The sequence below is a fragment of the Rissa tridactyla genome, chromosome 1 (assembly GCF_028500815.1).
Source record: "Rissa tridactyla isolate bRisTri1 chromosome 1, bRisTri1.patW.cur.20221130, whole genome shotgun sequence".
Lineage (NCBI taxonomy): Eukaryota > Metazoa > Chordata > Aves > Charadriiformes > Laridae > Rissa > Rissa tridactyla.
The window spans coordinates 22,910,012-22,936,660 of record NC_071466.1 but is presented as its reverse complement, the minus strand read 5'-3'; positions in this window follow the sequence as shown (position 1 = coordinate 22,936,660).

Below are 26,649 nucleotides of genomic sequence, written 5' to 3'. Positions count from 1 at the left end.
GCTGGGCAGATGCTTGATTCACTGATCAGTCAGCAAAAATGGTCATTTCTTATCCTAAACTGATATAAAGACAGGACCATGGGAGCACAGACACCAAATAACCCTGCGCTGCCATGCATGTTATTTTCTTTGAATTTCTTGTGAGAATATAGCTAAATTCCCGTAGAGGTATAAGCTCTTACCGATTTGGACTTCCGCAGAAAAAGGACATGCTAACATGATGTGTAACTTCTGCCCAGGGCAGGGGAATACACCAATTTCTACTTCAGTTCTTTGGCAGATCCCAGCACAGCAAGCCTTTTGCTATCAGCTCTGACTCAGTTCAGGAAGGAGTTTTGGGAACGCTTGGGAACATTTTCTTACGCCCCTCAGAAGGCATGAATCAATGTAACCCCCAGTGGGTAGATCTCACACGTCCCGCTCAGTGCTTGATCCGCAGAGATACAACCCAGGAACAGCCGGTACCATCACGGCACAAATGGGAGCGGTAGATATCTAACACCCTGTGTCCCACTAGGGAAGAACAAGTCCCTTGAGGGCCCTAAGCTTTCCTCCCCCTCAATCCCCTTAGCAAATACACTTTTGGTAGCAGCTGCCCACTTCAGTCCTGCATCTTTGCCATTCATCTCCCTTTTGACAACCTGGAAAGCCGTGGTGCAGGCAGGGGGCTGCAGGGGCTCCAGGTGGGACCCCTTTGCTTGGGGCACCTTGGTCACCCCCCAAGGAGTGCTTGAGGGCCACCTTGGCAGACACCAAGGACATGAGCTCTTTCAGTCCCCAGCTACAGCTTGTCAGCTCCAGGGAAACAGCTCGTGCTTTTAGCTCTGGTGGTTCCTGTAAGCCTTGTACATCAGAAAAAAACCCCAAACCTGTATTACCGGTGTTATTCTGCTCTGGCTAATGAAAGAAGAACCCGCATAGCTTCACTGTGTGCTCAAAAGCTTTTAGAAAGTGCAGAAATCTCTAAAATTCCATATAAAAGGACCTTCTTCTGTACTTCATATTAGTGCAAGTGAATTTTCTTGGTAGTTCCATTAATGAGACTGATATCATGCTATTTTGTTAATTGTCTCAGAAAGACCTGCTCAAATAATGCAAAAATTAAATAAGCCAAACCTCTTGGTTGTTTTCATGACGCTTTGATGAAGACTTTGCTGTGTAAGAGGCACGAGCTGTTCGGCTACCAGACACGTTTTGAAAACACACAACTTGTCATGCTGCAGTCTGAAATGTTCCTGTGATCCCGTCTGGCTGCAGAAGAGAATCAGTTGATACGGGTAACTGTCAGCTGTCCAATGTGGGACACGTTAGTGTGGGTAACAAATAATGTCCAAATAGTCTATTAACGCAAGCCATTAATAACTAATTGGAAATCAGAATCAGTTCATATGTGATCCATATGTGGAAATAGAGTTGGGGTTGTTCAGCCTGGAGAAGAAAAGGCTCCAGGGAGACCTTATAGCAGCCTTCCAGTACCTAAAGGGGGCCTACAGGAAAGGTGGGGAGGGACTCTTTATCAGGGAGAGTAGTGATAGGACAAGGAGTAACGGTTTCAAACTGAAAGAGGGGAGATTTAGATTAGATATGAGGAGGAAATTCTTTCCTGTGAGAGTGGTGAGACACTGGAACAGGTTGCCCAGAGAAGCTGTGGATGCCCCATCCCTGGAAGTGTTCAAGGCCAGGCTGGATGGGGCTTTGAGCAGCCTGGTCTAGTGGGAGGTGTCCCTGCCCATGGCAGGGGGTTGGAACTAAATGATCTTTAAGGTCCCTTCCAACCCGAACCATTCTGTGATTCTATGAAATAAGGCCTATATTTGAAGTTACTAACATTTACAACGGATAATGTGAATACCTTTCTCAGCCACTTTCCACAAACTCTGGATTCCCACTGATACATAGTTTAGTGTCTTTTGTTTGCCATTTTTTGGTAAGAACAACAAGAAAAGGGTGTTTATGTAAGATAAGGCACCAAATGGCTAAAATGTAAATGGTTCTCTGTCCTGTAATGAACATTAAGTGGTGGCTAATTTTCAAAGGCTGTAAACAAAATATTCCATATTCCACAAACTGCTCTGCAAAACCCAATTCAAGCAAAAAAAATATGATGATCATGATCATGCTGTTAGGTCCTCCAGTTTCTCCCCCCTCCCCTTTTAGATGCAAAGCATGTAATTCCTGAAAGTCAGCTGAGACACCGAGACACTTTACCCTTTGGAAAAATCTCAAAGTCCTATATGGGGAAAGTATTTCTACCTGAATATACAAACCTGGCAAACCTGTGAGTAAATTGTGAACCCTGACTCAGGGAAGCCTCGTACTGGATTAATTTAATGTGATGGGATAGTACAGAAAATTAGTGAGCTTCTACTGGAAACATAGGAACCCCCATTTAATCCCGGGTTGGGTAGGTGGCCTGTGCTCCCATGTATCTAAGCCAGCAGCCACAGTCTGAAGAGAGGCGGTAACAAATACATCAGAGGCAGGTGCAGTTATTCTTATTATAAGTAGTTATGAAGCAAAAAGCCAAAGAGAACATTTCTTCGTAGCCCTGTTCATATTTGTATAACTTTAAAGACTTTAAACCACCTGAAATCCAGAGACCATGGTAATAGGGAAATACATTCTTTGTATGATATTTTTTAAGTATTTAATGTTATGCAAAGATGTCAACATTCTGGAATTATTTTTACGAGTATATAGAGGTGATTACTACTTACTAGAGTCTACAGGATTTTTCCACAAGAGGATCTTTGGCTGAGCAAATTAATTCCAAAGTCCAAAGTTTGTAATAAACAATGAAATAAACCAGTGCAATGTTACTGTGAGACCGGTGTCGGCATCAGGTTCATCACTGATAAATCCAGCTTTAACGTGCTGAAAACCTCTTAAAGAAGGCAGATTGACTTGATGATTTTGCAAATATTTGCATTAAATGAACATCACTACTGACAAAATTGTTTTGTTAATTTATTCCAACTTGTAAAATCCCTTAGGTATTAAAATGTAAATATTTACCTAGCCAGAAGTGCTTTTCCTAAGTCTCTTTTCTGACAAAAAAAAAAAAAGTGCCCTTATACATTATTGTTTCTTATAGAAAAATAGGAAGCAGGTTGGAACGTTCAGCAAACCGCTCTCAGTTACCCCACTGCAGCCCAGTAGGTTTAGCATAAAAACTTTAGACAGGAACTGGCAGGAGATATTTCATTGCATTTGTGTGACATTCTTTAACTGGTTTTCATACATTCCAGTTTCACGTAAATATATCCATGTAGAGCTAATGCTGCGGTACAGGTAAATGTTTGAGACTCCACAAAGATTAAAGGGATACCATTAACCTCACTTTTGCCTTTAGCTGGAATATTTCCTGAATTTTTGGAAGCTTTTATGTATTTTTTCTATGATTCAAGAGCAAAAATAATTAAAATGACTCTTTTTCTGGAAATGCCTTGTCATTTGAGTCCTAGAAGCCACAAACATATTATAGGAACCAAGTAGCCTTGACATTGTGATACTGAGAGTCTTAAAATAAAGGAGAAAGGAATAAAATAACCCCTTGAACCTCATTTCAATTCAAAAGAGAAACAACAAAAAAAAATCCCAGGCTTGTTAACATAAATAGTATGTGCAAATATGCATAAGACAACAGCCCCTTGGTAACATTTTTCCCACAGGAGGGAATTCCAGCAAAATTGTAGGCTATGTGCAGATACTTTATTTTCTAAACAAAAATTGCATTACGCCAAAAGACATATACATTTCAACTACTATTAGAGTGTAATTAAATTATGCTAGTTATCTTTGTTTGTAATACAAGGAACAAGATTTCTGTTGAAAGCACAAGGCGCTCCTAAGTTAATATCCTTTCATCTCACTAAGTGTCACACTGTAGGTGGTCTGCAGTGCTTTCTTTATACAGAACTTTTCACAGGATTTGCTTGATTCAGTGCCACTTTTTAGCTTTTGGGTCAAGTGAAAAAAATAGCAGAAAAAGCCACAAGAGGACAAATTCGCCTTTCACTTACACCGTGTAAATCCTGCTGAATGGGGAAAGCAGGACAAAGACTGAATACTGTGCCTTTGACATAAGGAGAAATACAAATATTCCATGAACGGGGCAACAAATGTCTTTGAAATTTGCAACAAAGTAACAATTTCAGTAAAACTGCAGAGCCTATTATTTCCTATTCATTGAAAACATATGTTGATGCTGTTGCACATCAGAAACAATCAGAAGTCATTTTATTTCTTATTTCAAAGACTAAAACAGTAGCTTACTTTTTAATACATAACCAATTGTTACAAAACATCTGGTGAGCTGTACCATTCATAGTTTATAGACAAATTCTTTCTTTAAAGGCAAATTGGAAAATTTTATGCTTTCTTTTCCCTATAAATGTAGTATTTCCTTAGCCCCTGTAGAACACCTTTGCCTTGCTTACTCACTATTTCCATGCTGCTGGTGGATATGGATATTGTATATATGTCTTTAAAAAGAAAAAAACAGATTTTCTAGGGCGAACTCTTCCTCTCCGCCTCTTCGCTTCCCACCTCCCTCTTTTCCTTGCACCTCTCCATGTCACATTTTGCTCCCTCGGTTGATTGCCCGGGATGCCACGCGGCAGCCTCGCCGGCGTGCACTGAACGGATATTAGCACAAAGTCTTCCACGCACAAAGAAAACTTATGCCATGCCAAACACTTCCAGTGTAAAATGTGAAACCGCTTTTCTTTAAGAAGGGGCTGCTAACTTTTATATACTTCGAGGTCATAAATGCTAAGACATGTTACCCAGGTCTCTCTTAGAAAGCTTTCTGTGATATTGCATTTGCCTCATAAATCTCATCCTGGAGCCAAGGATTCTCATATCAGATGACCCTACTGCAATTTCAAAACTCACCTGCCGACTCACTGACATACCGAATTTGAGTTTCCCGGAGGTTTACGCAACGCGCTGAGGCCAGATGTGCCGAAGTAGCAGCCTCCGAAAACGCAGAGCAACCTTTTTGATTGCTAATGATGACATAAAACTAGATTATCAAGGAATAATTGAAGATGCCCGGCCAAGTCTTTACAATTGCCAAGGCCAGAAGGGCCAGGAGGTACAAAATATCAGGTGTTTCCGGACGAGAGGAGCTGCCATCGCAGTTTACTGCAGCAGTTCAGGGACCCCTGGTAGGAAAGCAGCAGGCAGGGAGCAAGGGAGAGAGCGCACACTGTACAGCATCCACCTGGCAGATAACCCAGAACAGCGCAGAGGAAAGCAGATCCACAAAGTGAGAAGTATGGGCTGGGTAATCCTCCAGCAGCAGAAAGACAAAATCCTGAAGAAAGATGTTAAAAATTATTCCTAAACAGGAAAGTGCAAGTGGCACCAGATCCATGTTTAATTGTAACATGAGCAACGACCAGAGGATGTGGTTTTAGTAAAGACAGACGTTACGTAGAAGGATGAGGCAATGGTTATCTAAATACAGCAAAAGAATTTACATTTCCCAAAGGCACAACATACACCAAGTTGTGCCATAACCCAAAACTTTAGCAATCAGCTCAGATATGAAAGAGCCCTACTATTGACAATTTGCTCTTGGTACCATTTGAAACAGGTACACATCAAGTAATATTAATTACAAATGAGGGAAAGTAGCAATGTAATCTGGAATCCACAGACATACCACAGCTCATAAAAATATAGGTACATTTGTGGTTTGCAGGAATACGTGCTTGATAGATTTGAATGTAAAAACAATGAACATGGAAAATAACAGGAAATTATGTTATAGGTACCTTAATAGAAGAGGAAGACCTTGGAAGAGGTGGTTCAGCAGAGAAGGAAAGCATTCAACAGATGACGCCAAGAAAGGCCAAGCATTTTATGTCTTTTTGCTTTCTGTTGTCACTAAAATGGCAGCTGGCACAAATACAACAACTGACAATGAGGAATGAAAAGTAATTAGGTAACTTATAAATCAATGGGTCCTGTGAAAGTCACCAAGAGTTGTCTGGAAAACTGATTCATACAATTTCTGAGACATTATCGGTTGTTTTTGGAAAGCTGTAGAGGACCAGGGATGTTCCAGGTAACTGGAAAAGGGCAAGCACAGTGCCTATTTTTCAAACAGGTGCAAAAGAGCAGCTTGGAAATAATAGGCCAGTTCAGTTTTTAAGTCCTCTTACAGTAATGAAGCAACTAATTTCCTAAAAATACACAAAAAAAAGAAAAAAATTACTAAAAAAAAAAAGATAAAGTGGTAACATCAGACGTGTTTGTAAACTTCCAACCCTAGTAACAGTAAACGTCACATAGCTTAACATTAGTTAACATATAGCTTGACAGTAGTAAACATTTTGATGCTGCCTAATATGACATTATAAGCTCAGAAATGGTCTACTCTAAGTGCTACAAGGTGAGTTCAAAACCAAACGCAGAATCAGGCACAGAGCAATTTTCAGTGATTCACCACCCAAAAAAAAAAACGTGTATTGAATATGGTCTAGTACTATCAAATATCTTCCTGAATGACTGGATGATGGAGTAAATACACATTGCTGTATTCATATATACAGAAAAGAGAGATGCAGATACATTGATATATTATGTATGATGTGTATCTGAATTAACTGCAGGTAACAACAGTTGCAAAGAGCTGGAAGCTCAATTAGGGACAGGACTGAAGTCCAGAATGATTTTTTCAGAAACTGGGTACAGATTGCAAAAGATCAGGATGTGATTAAATAAGGACAATTACAAAGTTTTACAGGTAGGTAGAAATAACTAATTACACAAGTACAAATAGTGAGTGAAAGGAAAGCATGGTTACAGGAAAGCAGAAGCGGACCATGAGCCACCATGCTGACTTTCTGCCAAAACCCAAACCTCACTCTGGACGTACCAGCAGAAGAGATCGCTCCAAGGCATCTGAAGTTCTCCCACCCTGCTTGGCACTGGGAAGAAATCAGGCAGAGTCTGTGTTTGTATCCGGTTTAGGGCACTACTTTTCAAGGAAAACATCAGCTTTTGGATAGATTATGATCAGAGATCTGCCCACAAAAGTGGAAGAATTGGTGCTATTTTATCTGAGGGAGGACACAAGACATCATAAATTTCTGCAGAGAAATTTCTGAAAAAAAATCTAATGTGGATTACTTTGAAAGGTTGCACTATCCTATCACTGGAATTACTCAAAGCGTTGGACATGTATCTGCAAGAAAAATTTAAGCTAATTGGTGCTGCCTTTGAGTAAGGGAATGGACTAACTGACCTGTTGACATCCATTCCAACCCCACTGTCTGGGATTTTGGACCAGGGTTTGACGGTAACTACTTAGGTGGAATTGATACCTTCTGCCATATCTGTGAGTGAGTGTCTGATCTTGCCTGACTGTTAGTTGGCCCATCTCTTATTTTGTTAAAACCTTGGCAATTTTTTCTTTGGTATATCCATATACCATGTAGACAACCTCATGGACTCCCTTGTTCATGGAAGAGTAACATCTTTATTGACTTTTTCAGCCCTTTCCAAAAGAAGTCTGAAAAACAAACTATGTAATCCAGAGCATCCCCTGCAGGACCCATGAACATCTATCTGGTCCTCAGCCTTCATGAAGGAAGGCAGCCAGTTGTCTGATGTGCCATGAAAGCAGCTGATGGCTCCATGGTCAGTGCCCACTGCTATCCCATTTCCCTCTCACCTGCTCCTTGCCTGCGTTCGTCCACCATCTCCATTCCTGTCCAACCTGCAATGAGTTCTATGGGGTGAATCTGCATTTTCTTCTCTTTGTTCACACAGTTGCTAGCAGGATGACTCCTGAGAGAAACTCCCATGAGCTACAACTAATTCATTATTGTTGATTGTAGTAGCATTAATATTTTCTGTTTACAATTACTCAAATGTAGTAATTACATACATTCTTATTTTCAGTTTGTACAAAATATACATTGAGAGAGAGAGGTTATATTTAATCTTTTCTAAATAATCTATTTGCAAGATTCTTTCAGATTTTCAGATACAAAATATTGTGTCCATTCTACATGAAGTACAACATCGATTTGGGGAAAGCAGAGATAATGGAGAGGACAAGCCTTAGGTCATTTGTTGTCCTTAAGTCTTCAGTGAACTCTTCTAGGGAAATATTACTTTGCTTGTTATTCTTATAGCAGACAGATATTAATTCTCATCTTGCATCCACCTGCTTATCTACCACATTACAGAGGGGTCCTGCCCACATTTAATCTGCCGGTTAAATGCCAGTTTAATTCTTCTATGCTGTAGGCCACAAGAAATGTGTTCAAAGGACAGCCCCTCATATACACACTACAGTATAAACATTTTAATGAAAGAGAATTTTTTGTAGGAGGAAAAAAAGTTCCTTTGCTTTGAAAATAATGAATAAGCTCTCATTGAAATGAACTCTTTATGTATATCTTTATGTTTCTGATCTGGCAGCTTTGAAGAGCTGATATCATCAGTTTTAGAACCTGGAGTCTGGCCACTATTCTCTGAAACATGCTTTACAATGGAAAAGACCATTTGAAAGCAAGTAAAACAATACAGAGCAGAAAATTCAGGTACTTTTCAAAGCTTGCAAACTTTTTATTACTTTGCAAACTTTTTTCCTAACATATGAACCGTTCAGTGTCTCTCACTTATCCACACCACTGCCCCGCTACTCTGCAGCTGCATTTAGGATACTAGAGCTACCAACAGCAGAGTTTAACTGCAATTTTACTTTTCCATTGGAAACTGTTTGTGTAATTCCCACTGCATGATGCTGTGAGGTTGTTCTTGCCAGAGAACTGCATCGGCCCAAGCAAGTACGTACTTCTTCAGTTCCTCTCATTTGTAAGCCCAAAAGCACACTGGTGTAAGTCTGACTGCACTGAAACCAAAAGCAAACTCACGTGTGGGCTTCAGCAGAGATGGGAAACTTGCTGTAATGGTGCTTATCATTTACACAGTACTTCTCACAGGAGCCACCTCAGTTCATAAATTTACCTCTTTTCTACAGACAGAGGAACTGAGGCAGAGGGCATAAGGATCAGCAAGCTTCAAAGGCTGACCACCGAATTCAACGGGAGCAAAGACAGTGCTTTTAAATCCTTTCCTCCCTTGACCCATGCAGTTTACTTAGCTAAAGCCACAGCAAGAATCAGAGCTGGAGTCAGGATTAAAGTACATGATCTTTCCACACACAGACTGTAAGCCATGACTTATTACATGCACCCAGAGGGCAGCTTTTCAGACTTTCAGCCTCAGCCCTCTCCAGCCTACCTCTTGTGCTGATAGTCCCCGCTGGTCCCTGGCTGGGCCGAGGGGAGCCAGCCTGCCCCCCAGTAGCCCCCCAGCACCCCTCCTCCTGTGGGAACTCAGCTTCCTACCGCCACAGGGCTCCTGTTGCTCCAAAACTGCCCCAGATGAAACCAGGGTCGCTAAACATAAGAGTAGGTTTAAACCATCCAAAAATGCACCACAAACTGAGCTGCCACTAAGGCTTAAATCATCCAAGTATTAATAAGCTTTTTGCTTATAATGAAAAATTAAAAATCAATTTCCTTCTCCTTTTTTAATCATTTCACAGGCTTCCAAAAGAGGAAAATCTTTATCAGAATTTGCTCTGGATACTCTTGCAGCAGGAACTCATTTGGAGGGTCCCAAGTCCTGAAAGGCACAGCTCCTTTTCTGTACATACTGATCAGATACATGTCAGAAGACAGACAGAAGCTTTTAAAAGTAGTCTGTAAATCTTCTGTGGAGCCAAAAGAAGACAAAAATTGGATCCGATGTCTGAAAACAAAATCACAAGAGGCTGAAGAAAAACTTCTGGGGTAATCCAAGGAGACACCACTCACTCCAGCAGCCCACATTCTCCAGTGAATCTGAAAGGCCCTGCAACATGGACCTTCTATCTCTGCCGATAAACTCCTTAGTTGCAGCAGAATTTAGGAGTACTGAAGGGCTCCTTTACTTTCCACAATCAGCCTTAGCCTTGCAAGTGGAGCTTGTGCAAGTGGGGCACAGCTCTTCTGAGCTCACACACTCATTATCCCACTCTCAGCACATCCCTTCTTCCCACTTACTCCAAGGGGGAGGGAGCAGCAGGCAGAGGAGGTGGCTCCATAAATTCAGTAGATCAGAGTATTCATCCCCATAAGTATTGTCTGGATTTGTAATTACAAGCAGCATCTAGCCTTTGGACCATAGGAATTACTCTCCAGGGTCTGCAGTCCCCAGATTTCAGAATTTTGGTGGGTTCACTTTCATTATGCTTAGCATAATGGACACTGGATTATTCCACTTGCAAGCAAATTTAATAACAACCCTCTAATCCTGACAGCAGAGATCACACACAACAGATTGCAATATGTAACACTGTTCTCCTATACATGAAGTTGTTTTGTGTAACCAAGCTCAGCTCTGAGGCATCAGGCACTCTGCTCTTGCCCAATAGTTTGGTATGAACCCAGGGATGACCCAAGGATCCCCGTATTCCTTCTGTGGCACATCCCACAGCAGTTCTGAAATATGCAAAAGCATCATGTACACTGACAGAAAGGTAATAGGCCAGACATGGCTGTATTCATCTCCTATCATGGTGCTGGTCTCTCCATCTCAGCCGGTCCCATCTGCCACAGTCATAGGGACGACCAGGCACTGCCAGAAAGCTAGTCGTCTCATCCAGAAGACATCTAAAACTGGCCAGATATGTTTCTGTCTTGACCAGAAAGAGAATCAAGGCTCAGGTGCTGACATCAACATTTGACCGTATGAACCCCACACATTCTGTCTGTGCCCTGACTTCCTGAAAGCCCCGTTTCCCTCCTCCCCTTTGCTCCCCCTTCACTCAACAGCTCCTGCAGCCTATAGAAGCATCAGGCCTACAAACACTGCAGCATGAAAAACCCAAATGAACATGTAACCCCTGCATCTTGCAAGTACTTGGTGATATTTTTTTCCACCTCCCGTGGATAACTCATTGCAGGACCACTTCATGCACTGTTCAGCTCTTGCACACAATCCGTGTTGCCAGAGGATTATGGCCTTTGCAGGTAGCTTGTTTGCTACATGCATCTCTATGTAGGGTGGTTGACAGGGTCCAAGCAGGGAATAAGACAGCCTGTAGTGCAACAAAGTCTGCTGGACAGCCTCCAGGGTTTTGCTTCAGCCAAAGTTCAGTGTTACTCACTCATTTATCTGAAGATCCCTTCTACATGATCATGAAGAACCAAATCAATCTCTCAGTTTGCGGTAGTGAAAACTATGTCAGTAATGGATGTGCAGTGAAAAGGACAACCAGGGCTGTGGTGCCTGCTGGAAGAGCAATCGTGTTGGCCATCCTCAGACTCCCTGCATCTCTGCTCCCTGCAAATGGGCGAGGCAGAGCAGCCCCAGAGGTAGACCCAAAAAGCAGGCGCAAGAGGGGTGCAGTCCTCCTGTTAAACATGGACTAAGCAAACATGGCCCTTCACTCCAGCAGAGAAAACATGTCTGAGAAACTGGAAGGATCTGCACAAAAAACCCATGACAAATCAAGCTGCCTCAAAACATCTTCTGTGATTTTCCAGAAAGAGAAATTTTAAAAGTCCATTATGATTCTGGTCAGTTATTGCTTTTTTTTTCTTCCATTGTTCCATTGGCCTCACTCAAAAAATTTCTTCTCCCAGATCTCAACTAAAAATGCTCAACCATGCTTTTCCTTTAATAATACTTACTTTCTTTTTTTTCTTTTTTTTCAGAGCAAAAGTCTGCTCTTTTTACACTTGCTTTACAAGGCAAATTTGGCATACAGTTCAGTTGCGTGTCCTGATGTTGGCTTATTGAAGGCAGGTGCACACTTTAATATATATGGGCACAGAGACCCCCTTCCAGACTATAAAAGAATACTGGGCATGTCCTCATGTGCAATATCTCTAGTTTTTTTATTCATAAACCTAAAAATATGAGCTGTTCTTTTGCCTATACGCATTACAAGTGAGTGCGAACAGGCAGGCACCATATTTCTATACTACACAGAGATGGTGTTAAAATGGCTTCATTAGCATTTTTTCCAGCTTATTGTCTTTATGTGACAGTAATGGGAAAAGGAAATGTTACTGTAAAGTTGCACTTTCATTGCTAACAAGAGAGAATCATGCAAGAAAGTATAACATGGCGAAGTAGCTTCAGCTCACCCAACTGCCATCGTTTTATTTAGTCTGGAAAGAGGTGATACAGCACGCTGTCAAACAAAAATCCTTCACTTACTGGTTAGCATTCTTATTGCACTAATAATATGCACTGGACAGTAACAGAGCACAATTATTCTGTCTGTAAGGAAATAAACATGGTTCACATGACGCCATCCTCCAAAATCTTTAGTGTGGCGTCTTTTTTATTTTGATAGATCTATGTGTAAAATGAGTCCACCTGTGGATGTTAGAAGATTTTTTATTTTCAAAGAGCCAAAGAAAATAACAGAGATCAAATGTTTTATATCATTTCATTCCCATTTACTTGTTTGTGTTCACTCAAACTTCTCTAAAGGCCAAATCTACGCAGGTTGCAACCTCATTCAGCTGGCATTGTGGCTGTGCCCTGTGCCAGGCCATCTCCTGGTCACCTAGACCTGCTGAAGCAAGGAGCTCTTTGTCTCTGAGGCACTTGCTTATGTTCCTGGCTGTGAAAAACCAATACACAAGGAAAATGCAAAGAGGCAGTGGGGCTGTGCCCACGCAGGCCTTCCTTTAGTGTGGGATTGGGCTCCAGCTGGAAACAAGGAAAGCCCCAAGCTCAGACAAATCTAAGGATATTCAGCAATATATTTCTCACCAATTCCCCGGGCATCTAAATAATTTTGTGAGCTTCTAAGGGCATCTAACCCAGTAACTGAAACAGGTCCACGGCATGTCCAGGGGCACCACAATTCAATTGTCCAACCTGCTAAATTGTTAGCATGGACTCTGATACGGATTCAGTCCATGCCACCTAGCTGTCCCCAAAAATTCCCTAAGTTTGGGAGTGAGTATGAGTCAGGGACCGTTCCCGGGAGGGAGCAGGAAAGCAGCTTCCCAGGTGTGGAAGAGAAGGGAGCAGAACCACATCTGCACCTGCCCTTCGGTGCCAGGTATCCTCAGGCCCAGAGCGTGGCCCTAAGCACAGTCACAGCCTGAGAAATTCAGGAGAATCTGTTCAAAGGTGGTTTTGTTTCTCAATATTTGTATCTATTTTTTTTTTTTTTTACTGGGGATTTGTTTGAAAGCCAGGAAGTGTGACTAACCAATAAATCCCTACCATGGAAGAAAACGCTCAGAGGACATGGGCAAGGACAATGTGCCCATGAAGCTCAGAGAATAATGCAAAGAAGCTGAGTATATCTCAACACAAAGGGGACTGGAGAGGACCTTTGTTTTATACAAACAGCTATCAAAAGTTGAGTGGATCAACTAGTGGTGTAAATGTCTCCCTGAGTTGCCCCAGACCAGCATGGGTGGAGTGAGCCCAACATAGAGTATAAAAACTAATCATCTAACAAAGGAATTTAAAAGACACCAATGGGCTTGAGCTGTCTTCAATCCACTTCTTCCTTCCCTGTGACCGGAGACACTCAGAGTCGTGACAGTGATTGTATTATAGACACGAGTAATGGGAATCATGCGGGTATTTTGACCAAACTCCATATTGCAATCGCTGTATTTCGCCACATTTGACTTACACTAGTATTGTGCTTTCAGTATAGTTTGTACCACTCTGCCAAATGAGAAATCCCATGTAACATTAACTATCTTCAAATAAGTCATTCAGTATTAAACATTACGCCCTCCACGCGTGCAATATCTAAAAGAAGCTGGTCAGAGAGTATTGGACTCGGGCAGGAAGACCATATTTTTTCCTTTCAAGTAGCAAAGACTGCAGCGCCATGGAGCATCCCCTCCGAATTTGGGCTTATTTGTATCATCTGCCAAGATGTTTACGCTCCTTAATCCTTACGTCATACTAAATGGGGAACTGGGCTTGTAAGTACCCTGTGCACAAATACAAGTTATACCTATAGTCTTTGATTCAATCATCTCCTGATTCCAGTCAGTTTGCCTATGGTGACATCAATGCCTTGTTGTGTTCTGGTTCAGATGGTGATTACTTTTTACCACTTTAGGAGGTTATTTTTCCCCTTCTCAAATCCAAACCTACCAAACAGCACATTTCTCTTAACTCATGGGTTCTAAGGGCAGCCCATTATAAAGTCCCATACTCCGTGGAAAGCACAGGGCTGTACACAGCAGACCTGCCTTGGATCTCTGCCAAAGAGCAGCAGGCCCATGCTCTGGCTTAAAATTTGTGCCTGAGCACAGACGTACACCCACGCAGGATGGACAGGAGATGAACTTGGGCTCCAGCCAGAGCTCAGACCCAAACCGGCTCCTTAGCTGAACATGCCCATGATTACCACTACATTAGATCAAAACCAATAAACTTCAGCATAAGCATTTCATCCCGTTCTTAAAAGATTTGGAGGTCATCTGGGGACTGGAAACAGGCAGAACAACCTACTCATCTAGAAAACATATGGCAAAAACTGTTGCTGTACCACTGTAAAAACTTCAAGAGTGTGGCTGTGATGCATCAACTCACTTCCCTATTACATCACTTCTGTGCTTAAACCTCCTCGCCCGCTGTACAACCCTAGAACAATACTAGACTCCTCTGATAAGCCCTTGATGATACCAACTGTCAAAGAATAGGCTTCTTAAAAGAGCTATGTAGTTCAATATTTGTTCTTCCACTGAAAGCTGCAGCATTCTTGTTTATGTAGCGAACACACACAGTGAACTCCACAAAATTTTGTCCCTTGCTTCATTACTATTGCATCACAGCAGTCTGACGGGAATGTCTGACTCAAAAAGCTCCATTATACCCATATCTATTTTTTGCCTTCTTTCCTAGACCCATTTTTTTCACTGGTAACTGAATAAGCATCTGTAAACAACTTCTTAGCTGCTCCAGTGCTAAGAAGTTCTATCGCTCTTCCAGACCTTCAAGTGTAACAAAAGGAATGGCAAAGACACAGAAATTAAAAATCCTTATTTTAAACTATCGGTCTGAGGCTGACAAAATCAAGATTGGAAAACCTGTTATTCTGTACATGCATAATTCATGAGCCAGAAAAAGTTGCATCCTTGATCTCTCACCTTTGATACAAAATGCAGAAAATATTTTGTAGGCAAGGCTACCTTGTTGTTATCTGTGCTTTTTAGCCATGTTAGAAACTTGTCCTTTGAAATCCCATGAATTCTCTATTTTAAACTTTGTGCTAGGGGGGAAAATGCATTAAAGCACAATTTTACTCCAAGAAATCTTGGAGTGCTGTAAAATCAGCACCTTTTCACTCTGTTTATCTTCCCCATGCAGGTATTCAGAGACATCTCTTCTTCCATTAGTGATAATGGGAGGGTTTTTCTATGCTTTCTTCCTTTTATCACTGCAGAGGTCATACTGGTAAGATAGCTATACATCATTAACAGCATTACAAAGCCAAGCACTAGCTCCCACACAGAGTAGAGAGATAGAAGTACAAACTGGAGACAATGGGGCCACATAACCCAAGTATCTGAAAGGAGAGTTATGCCTGATCAACATATGTCCTGCAGCTGAGGAGGTTCAAGACAACAGGACTAGTTTAGCTTTCTCTCCCCTTGTTGGGTTTATAGATCTGATTGTCAGAGAGAGCAAAGGGAGCAGAGAGAGATGGAAGGGTTTTGAATTAGAAATATATGAGTTACGATAATATAAAAGCCATGAAATCCCTTTAATCATTTTTCTAATCAAAGCTGAATACTCCCAACTTAGACCCAAGACTGCCCTTGTCACCACAACGCTCTCTCTGCTTCCAGAGATGATCCCATGTCTGAGCCCGGCAAAAACATCAGGCAACAATTTCATGGGCAGCTGACCCAGTGTAACATCTCGTTTCCACTAAAAAGTGGGCATTTTGCTCTTCCTCTTTGTTCACACTCCTCTCCCTTCCCTTGTTTTACTTGAATGATTTTCCACCAGGGTTTGGTTAAATCAGTTCACAGAAGGCCCTGATGAGCTGGCACAAAGTAAACAGCAAGAAGATGACCAGGAGCGATAGAGGAGGGTGGAGGAAGGAGGGACCTTACCCTTTCAGCAACAATAAGCTGTTAAAACATTCACCACCTCCCAGGGAACCACAGCCTAAATTAGATGTGAAGAACTGGGCAGTGCCTGTCTGTTTCCATGGACTCCAGGCAGATCCTAGAGCACTGCCTTAGCTCAGACATCCAGCTTTTAGACAGCTACGCTTAGGTGAGATGTGTCCCCACCAGGAGTACTTGAACTGCCAAGGCAGGGTGGACGTGCTTCATTTTTATCACATTTCAGTCAGGGACACATCTTTGGGTCCTTTTCAGTCTGTACTCAGGAGCACCGCAGTGATGAAGAGTAAAATGTAAGTAAATATTTACAGAGGACCCTGGGATTTTAGCTTAATACCGGAGCACTCTGAGTGCAGGTACAGGCGTCTCTGGTAAAACACTCAGACCATGAACTCACATGTATTTTCAGTTATTTCTATTTTCATTTATATTTTTAAAGGAAAATTAAGTCCATACATTCAACAGAGTTAACAAGATAAGAGAAACAAGTCCACTGTTTCAAAGGAGAAGGCCAGTGCCAGGAATGAAGGCATGCTGACTGGCATAGTTTGTGGCAGAGCCAGATGTTCAACAATATTTCCTCACTGAAAGCAGGTCAGATAACCTGTGAGAGATGAAAATTTGTCCTTTTGACTTCTCCCTTCAAAACCAGTGGTCTGTGTTTACTGATCTGATTCAAGTGAAATTTCTATGAAAGTATTGGTGGAAAATAAGGGAATGAAATACAGCAGTTTTTATAAGTACAGATTCGCGTTACAGACTTGGATTTCGAGAGATAGAAGAAGAAAGAACTGCATGTCAAACCTGAACCTCCTGCGGCTGCCTCAGCATAACTGCCTCTAACTTGCTGAGGATCTTGGGAACTTGGACTCATAAAAAGATGTTCAAGGCATTTTTATGCCAATACAACAGTAGATCCACAAAAAGACTAGCGTGTCATTTTCATGAAAAGGAAAATACCAAGAGTTCAAATATGAAAGCAATGGAGTTCAAGTGAGCAGCACTAGAAAAGAGAAAAATAGGTCCAGGAAATACAACAAGCACATCTTGGAGAAATCAGTCTTTTTATTCTCCATGGTCCAAGTGCAGTTAGACTGACATTTTGAGGAGATAGACAGACACTACATGCTGAAGTGGATTGACCTGGAAAGCCTTGTGTGGTATTTTGTGTGACCCTCATATGAAAACTATTTGCAGAACACTGATTGAAAATCTTCTGTGCTGTGGAAGATAGTCCCAGGGTTCCACAATTCAGGCTGTACGCACAAAAACATTTGTGATTACCTGGATCAAAGGGGACCATTCTTTATTGAAGCTATTTCATTTGATGCTAATAAACCATCGATACTTTTGGTGTTGAACACTGCAAATATCTTTTCCTTTTAAGCACAATCTTTTAAGGGAACTGTTCACAACATGCCTCGGTAGGAAACATTTTTCTTGGGTTTTCTCCAACCATTCTTGCTAATGTGCTAAGTTCTTCCATCCATTACCTTAGGAATAGGCAACACGCTTTAATCTAGAAGGTGGTTTCCTGTCCCTTGATGATCTGGTTCTTTAGCAAATCTTTCTGTGTTAAGCTTTGTTTTTATTACTAACCGACTACATTAGGACTTAAAAATTTTGTACAGCCAAAGTAGGTGTGGTACTATTTATAAATCAAGGGCAAGTTATGCAGTTTTCATAAGGTGGTTTATATTGCATATTTGAAATCTGGAGGTGTTTCAGGAATGTATCATAAAACCACCTTCCATAAACTGTCTCTCAGGAAACAGTAATGATAACAGAGGCAGACAGATCTCACTTTAAACAAGTTACCTTGTACCCTTGATTTACTAAATTTCTGGAATTTTTTTTTAACCAGATTGAAAATCTTTCCAACTTTTTGAAGTCTTATCAGCTGAGTTTTCAGAAGATTCACTTTACTACTGAGGTTTTCAAACACTCAATAATGTGAGGCTATATAGCCATATAAATCTTGCCTCATAAGTTTTACAGATTTATGAAAATCCTAATTGTATACCATGTACTGGATAAAAGTAAAAATAATTCCATATATAAAATAATAAAACTACACATATTAATTAAGCTGCCAGACCCCAAAATGGTGAATTTATAACAGCCAGAAAAAGATTTGACATCTGTGCAATTTAGTGAACATGAACTGTAACTTTTCTGAATTTTACCTCACTCCTTATTTTCACAGAAAAATGTGTGCAAAGCTTCATGGCTGACAATGTGGGTGTCAGAAGCCTGAAAAGGGTGAAAGAAATTGGAAAAGTAGAATGAAAATATATAAAAACCTGTAAAATTACTATGTTCCCGAACTGTAGGCAAGAGCTATATTTAGATCTGGTAACCATAATGGGACATTGGTTAGAAGATGAAGGACAAATTTCAATACATGTTCATTACTTTAAAGAAATTACACCTTGGAGTAAGCCTTTTATATTGAAAAAGTACAGTAGTAAAAAAAATAAAAATACAGTAGTAAAAAAAAAAAGCTTTTTAGCAGAAAGTAGTTTATCTAGCCTATATTCTTAAGTGTTTATTTTGCTGTTATTGAATATACCTGTGTAAATAAGAAATGCCTTTCACAGCTGAGATTCTCCATTTGCTCCAACCTTCAGTGAAGTCAGTTCAGAACATAACAACCAGTTCTCATGTGAAGAAGCCCTGGAAGAGGGGCTTTTTGTTTAGCCATCCCGAAATATTTTTCTTGCTTGTTCATTACCCAAGGTCTAATAAAATCTACTGAGTGCACCATCAGCAAGTTTGCCTATGACACCAACCTGTGTGGCGCGGTCGACACACTGGAGGGAAGAGATGCCATCCAGAGGGACCTAGACAGGCTTGAGAGGTGGGCCCATGTGAACCTCATGGAGCTCAACCAGGCCAAGTGCAAGGTCCTGCACAGCAATCCCAGACACAAACATAGGTTGGGTGGAGAATGGCTTGAGACCAGCCCTGAGGAGAAGGACTTGGGGGTGTTGGTGGACGAGAAGCTCAACATGAGCAGGCAATGCACACTTGCAGCCCAGAAAGCCAACAGCATCCTGGGCTGCATCAAAAGAACCGTGGACAGCAGGTCGAGGGAGGTGATTCTACCCCTCTACTCTGCTCTCATGAGACCCCACCAGAAGTACTGCGTGCAGCTCTGGAGTCCTCAGCACAGGAACGACACGGACCTCTTGGAATGGGTCCAGAGGAGGGCCACGAAGATAATCAGAGGGCTGGAGCACCTCTCCTATGAAGACAAGCTGAGAGAGTTGGGGCTGTTCAGCTCCAAGGAGACCTTATAGCAGCCTTCCAGTACCTAAAGGGGGTCTACAGAAAGGATGGGGAGGGACCCTTTATAAGGGAGTGCATCAATAAGACAAGGGGTAACAGTTTTAAACTGAAGGAGGGGAGATTTAGATTCGGTATTAGGAAGAAATTCTTTCCTGTGAGGGTGGTGAGACACTGGAACAGGTTGCCCAGAGAAGTTGTGGATGCCCCATCCCTGGAAGTGTTCAAGGCCAGGCTGGATGGAGCTTTGAGCAGCCTGGTCTAGTGGGAGGTGTCCCTGCCCATGGCAGGGGGTTGGAACTAGATGATCTTTAAGGTCCCTTCTTACCCAAACCATTCGATTATTCTAAGATTCTATCTAGCAGCTGATATTTATTTCACTTGGGGTTTTTGTGGAAGACCTTGAAGGCCCAGAGGAGTGGCTAGGAGACCACAGGTAGAACACTGATTTTTCACAAAGGAGCATTTCTTATGACTGCTTCCTAAGTATTTGAGTTTAAAGAGTGTTAATTGAAACACAACACACAAATAAAGTACAAACTAAAGTATTTTATTCCTCTACACAATTCTAATTCCCTCTTTTTACATTGATGTCATAATCATACTGACTACACCAATATCTATTGAAAACCATCTGGATTTGTAACATTAAATACAAACAAATACCCATAAACCAGAAAACTAACAGTAACAAAAATAAACCTTTCCAGATTCTTTTACAACAAACAGGAACTACTCGTTGAATGAACTCTTTCTGTGTAATTGTTTAGAGAAATGATATTATGGACTTTAGATTATAATGAGAAATGGTATTATTGACTTCAAATTGTAATATATATATACGTCAATACAGCTTGAAATTAATATGTTATGAAAGACACCATCTGATAGCTGCTTAAAAACACTAATGAGATAGAAACATAAAATAAATAAAAAATCTTCACTGGAACTGAATCTGGTCCAAGAGGTTCAGTTTTCACAATGATGCACTTGACATGAAGACAGAACAAATGTCCAAAATGAGGAGGTTTGTGTCCCCGCCCCGCTGGTCTCCCTCCTCTCCCTGCTCTCAGCCCTGTCTCCCATGGATCAGCTCTGAAGTTGGTTTAGTGAATTAAACCAGAGGGGTCTGACAGGTGACAGAGCCATCTTAAGCTAAAAGTCAGGAGTGGATGGCGAAGACCAAGGGGGCAGCGAGGAGATGAACTCCTGCCTTTTGGGTAGGGTGGCCGTCCTCCCCCATGAAGCAGTATTCTCAGCTCTCTTATGCACTACTACACCAGACCTGAGGCTTCAGAGCATAGTTCCAAAGTGAAATCACAAAGACTTCTAAGATGCATAACTTAATGAAGTTAAAATGCACTTCAGTCTAAATGTGCCTTACAATGAATTCAGTAACCTGACATCTCCTTACAGATCACAGAATCACAGAATTACAGAATCACAGAATCTTCATGGTTGGAAAGGACCCTAAGATCATCGAGTCCAACCAAACAACCTACAATCTCTGCCACTAGAGCATGCCCTGAAGTGCCACATCTAGATGTTTCTTAAATACCTCTAGGGATGGTGACTCAACCACCTCCCTGGGCAGGCTGTTCCAGTGCCTGACCACTCTTTCAGTAAAGTAACTCTTCCTAATATCTAATCTAAACCTCCCCTGCCGCAACTTCAGACCATTTCCTCTGGTCCTGTCATTATTCACTTGGGAGAAGAGGCCAACACCCACCTCTCTCCAACCTCCCTTCAGGCAGTTGTAGAGGGCAATGAAGTCTCCCCTCAGCCTCCTCTTCTCCAAGCTAAACATGCCCAGCTCCCTCAGCCTCTCCTCATGTGACCTGGTCTCCAGATCCCTCACCAGCCTGGTAGCTCTCCTCTGGACACGCTCCAGCACTTCAATGTCCCTCTTGTACAGAGGGGCCCAGAACTGAACACAGTACTCGAGGTGAGGCCTCACCAGTGCCGAGTACAGAGGCACAATCACTTCCCTGCTCCTGCTGTTGTGACAGTGAAGTTGGGTAGGGCTCCTGGTTACAGGCGAGCTTATGTGTGATTGACAGGTTCCAGCCTGATATGTTCCTCTCCTGCCTCTTACCTTTGTGCAATGAGACATCAAAAGAAACTACACAAGATCTAAAGTGATGAACAAGAACCAGGTACTCAAAACCTGGAAATCATTTCCCAAAGTTCAGTAAAAAAAGTTGTAAGCTTCTCCAGCTTTCACATGATGGTTTGCGCTCCCTCTGGAGAGCTGAGGAGGTGGAGGAGGGAAAATCACAGCTGGATGTCTTCTCAAATCAGCAGTGCCACCCTACCACACAGCCGAGGGGACTGTGACTGCAGTCTTCCTCCTCACCCTGTAGCTATGTGGAGGACAGGTATCGTGCAGCCTGTCTCTGTTGCTGCTTCCTTGGCAGAGGCCACCCAAGCTCTGGGTACAGTGAAGGACTCACCCCAAGTCAGGTCCGAAGGAGCCAGGGTTCCCATAAAAAGGCTTTAGAGTATTTTCTGTCTTGGCGTCTCTGTATAACTATACCGTAAGGGCTGGTTTCTTCCAAGGCGATGAGGAGCTGGGGGTTAAGGGGTGACCCTGGGACTGGCTGTACCCTCACTGGTAGGGTTCAGCCCCACAGGAGTGAACACAGAGGGCAGAGCTGCAGGCTGGTAACAGGGTCCACCAACAGCCCCCAGCCATGACCAGTGATGGCCTGACAGTCCAGTCAGGAGCAAAAGCAGATGAGGCCAGAGACAGGCTGGAGACAAGTCTTCAACATCCCATCCTATACAGTAGGTCTGAGGTCTGTGCTGGGGCAGTGCCAAGGACAAGGCTGGAGTCTGCTGTGGTGTTGCTGGGGCAGGGGCTGATGGCTCCAGAGGGGTGAAATGGGGTCCTGGGCCCTGGGTACGGCTGTGGGCAGGGACACACAGGGTGCTATTAATGAGATCTCTGTGTAGCAGACCATGGCTTGTCACCCACAGATGGGGCATTCCTGGTCACAGGAGTCATTTCAGATGAGCAGCTGATGGAAGACATAGCCGTGCACAGGGTGCTTCACTGCAGAGGCTGGTCACGGCTGGCCCTATGCGAGCTGTTGGGGCTGGGTTGAGCTGCTGGTGGCTGCAGGCCTTGCAACTGCTTTCTTTTGGCTGAAAACACAGAAGAGAAAAAAGGAGACCTCATAGACAGCTGAATATTTTCTGAAAGTTTTCAGACCTAAGGTCCCATAGGCCAGATTGGTAAACAAGAAAGGTGAGCATAAAAGCACATGATCTTGAAGTCTAGGGCAAGGAAGCAACTGAGGTAACAAAGAAAAAAAACTCTTCAAAAAAACCCCAAAACCTTTAGTTGTACAGGAAAAGCAAAGGCATAACAGGAAGAAAGAAAAGACAGGTATGCAGGGATGAAAGGAAATGTACCGTGTCTCAGTTGAAGAAACACTGGAGACCACCAGGCCCAGGAACCCCAGCAGAAAGAGGTCTGCAAGAGAGAGAAGACCAAGGAAAGGTGACAAAAAAACCAGGATGTAACACAACATGGGCAAAAAGCAGAAGCATGTGTCTGAGGACTGCTCACGAGGAAAAACCATTAATAAGCTTCTTAAGAGAATAGATCCAAAAAGCAGTGGTGTGCCAACTGCCTCGCAAGGAGCAGGGTATGACATTAGGCAGCTCTATTATTATTGTAAAAAGAAAGAATTCCAGAAGTGTGTTATAAAGCTGAAGTCAGAAGGACTTCGGCCTTCAGGTGCACACTGAAGAACAAATGTTCCCATCACCTGGAGGACTCAGATCTTCTCAAGTGAACAGTAGAGGGATTTCTTCACTAAAGAGTTACTCCACCAGCAAAGCTGATTATGTTTTAAGCCTAGAGAAGAGCTTTTCATAGACATTAGCTTGGAAAGTAGCAATCATGAGGCAATTCTGTTTTACATACAATGTGAGTTTGAATGCAGGTCAACAATTCCAGTGTGGCAGTTTAAGAGGGAAGAATGATGAACCTTACATCTCATCAGTCTATAACGTTTTAATAAATGGGCCGGCTATTTTCAGGTTGTGTCTAAAGGGGATGCCCTTAGGAAAAGCTGGCGTGTGAATGGACAGCAACACAGGCAGAAGGCCAGCAAACTGCCTTAAGACAGGTCCCAAGCCACAAACTGAGAGAAGTCACATACGGAGAAAAAGCCTGCGATACAGTGAGGCCACTGCATGGAGGAGGTGCCTATGATCAGGCAAGGGCTGGGGAGGGGGAACAGCCCAACAAAGAAGCAAAGGGTTATAAGAGCAGAAGTGGCTGTTTAGGTATGTTGTGAATAAGAAAGCTGAAGATGCTGACTTTGACCCTAAAGGACTAGTGAACCCTTGACTGTATCATCCACCAGGCTTCACATTTTTGTAGGACTGGTGAAGGGATGGGGCCCCAGTGACAGAGATAACAAAAGGCAGGAATGCTAAATGCCAACACCGGGCAAGGGATTGCTTCACCTGCTGATGGAGAGTGTGAGGCATCAGGAGGATTTTAAAGAGCCAAGTTTGGGATACCAACTACACCAAAGAGGAGAGGGGGTGCATGGTCATCACAGAGATTTGGATTATCCATAAATCAAGGAGCAAAGGGAAGAATTCCCCAGAAAATGCATCCCAGCAAGTGAAAAATACCCAAAAAAAAACTGTAAAAAAATGAAGAATCACATTAGAAGGATATTATTAGGAGCAAGGAGAGTGAAAAGGAGGTACAGAAAGCCAAAAGCTCTCAGAATAACAAGGGTACTGTCAAAGTGCAAGTTGAGTTTGAGCTTGCAAAGGGAAAGAAAGCAAATGGCCAAAAAAATTATTTCTACAGTAAAGAAGAAAGAAGTAGTTGGCTCTGCATTGAGAGGACAGAGTCAAGATAATCTGTATATTGCCCAGAACTACGTATCTTGCCTTCTTTTCAGTGCAGCTGTCAGTGCAGATCTGCTCCATGATCAAATGGGGAGATGCATGTGGTCATCAAAGTGGTGGCCTCCACAAAGGACACAGTTCCAAGCACTGAAAACACCCCTTGTTATTCAGTTAGGAGCAGGGATGTGGAGAACCTGACAATCTGTCTTCTGTTAACATTTTCACTATGCTGTGAAAAGCGGAACATAAAAATGCAAACACAGCATGGGATTCTGGTAAATCCATCATACCAAAAAGTCCAAGAAAGTAGAAGGGAGGGAAAAGGAATGATCTAGACATTTGGAACCTGATAGTTTGAACTTAACACCATGCACAACTTGAAAACAAAATGTATGAAGGGAATAATTAAAGACATAGAGATAAATAGAAGATGGGATAAAAGGTTACTGAAAGTATCATACCAGATTCAAAAGAACTCTTGTTCTGAGAGGTTAAATTAAAAAAATAAATTTATGTGGAAGATGTAATCTTTCTTTGTAAAATTAATCTGGAATAAGTGGGGATTAATACAAGAATTGTAAGGTGCACAAGGAACCAACTAAAGGCAACCAGTAAGTGGGGAAGTACCTTGCCACAAAAATGTTGGCTTGCTAATGAAATTTTCTGATAACAGAAATTTGGAAAGCATTCCTATTAGGGAGGAGAATCTGAATAAACAGGAAGAACTAGATGACCTTAAGGAGTGAAGCAATTGAAATGGGATAACATTTAATGGTATCAAATGGCATGCTCTGTACCTAAGGATTTATAAAACAGATTTATGCAATAAACTAGGAGCACAACAGTTAGAAAGGTGAGGAGAACACCCTGAATGTGCTAACTATCCATGGGATCCGTTGCCAACGTAATGCAACTAGGACAAAGGTAGTGCAAACCTAAAACGTACCAAAGGCAATTTCTAATATAGTCAGGAAAGTATTGACGCTACTGTTAAAACCCAGGGAGATCTATTGTATACTGTCACAGGGAAAAATTCCTCTACCCTAGATTAGGCATCTAAAAGTTAAGTATGTTAGTATGAACAAGTCATCCAAGGCTCCTTTACATACGGTGACGAGAAACCAAGAAGGCCATTAATCTCAGCCTATAGTAGCGTCTAATACAAGTCTAATGCAATGGCTTCTGGAGGTTTCTCTCTTCTCTTTCTCATCTTTGAGTACAAGGGTGGTCAAGGCTGAACACCTTAGACATGTGAAAATAGGTGAGCTGAATCCAGATCAGGAACAGAGGCTAATGAGCGCTGTCCGACCCATGGGATGAATTTCGCCAGGAACAAAAAGATATAAATTGACTCGATAAAGTCTGAAAATAAGAAGGTATAATATCACAGCCATGAGGGTTTACAGCCGTGTTCAAAAAGATCTAACAGGTTTTAAGATGAAGACCAGAGCTGAAGAAGACTAGCAGAGAAAGAAATGAGATTGACTCCATTCAGTCCCATGGTGCTACATTTAAACCTTGCTAGTTATCATTGTTTAATCAAATTTATGCTTTACCATCTATTTAGAGATAGTCATTCAATAGTATAGACAACTTTATAACTTCACAGTACTTGCAGTATATTTATAGCATACTCCTTCCTAAAGTAAAACACTATGTAAACAGAATTGTCCTAGACTAGCCTGTTCATATTTGCCAGGGGCTGGCAAACCACAGTGTTTGTCAGTTCGCTAAAGTCATCTTTCTTTTACCACTACCTTTCTTTGTCTCTCCTCTAGTCTCAAATTGGCTAAGATTCTGGATGAAGTTAAGTATCAGTACTAAAATGTTGTGAAAAATACTGCTTAACACACTCTAAACAGTCATATTGTCCATGTCAATAAACGTAATTTTTTTCCAAATAAGCAATATAAATCTTTGAAAACACCCTGCAGAGTAAATGACGGATCTTCAAATAAAAATGTCCTGCCTGGTATAAGGCTATTCCATTATTATGAATTGTGTATGAGCACATATGTTTCTCAAATACTCCATGTTTCTGCACATATGTTTCTCAAATAGTGTGTGTTTCTGCATTATTTTGCAATCCTGTGACCTAGTCTAGCATTAAATCATAACAAGTTCAGCAGCTGAGTTTTATCCTTGCCTGTAGAGTACACATACCATTACTGTTTCATAAATAGAAATAAGGCATTTAAACCTCCACATTATATATCCATACACTATTTATATTTTGCCTCTTTCTTAACTATGACATCTAACGTGTGACATTAAGAATCATCAAATTCATGTATCCTTTCAACATCTCATGATTTTTAGCAAGAATAAAGGGGGC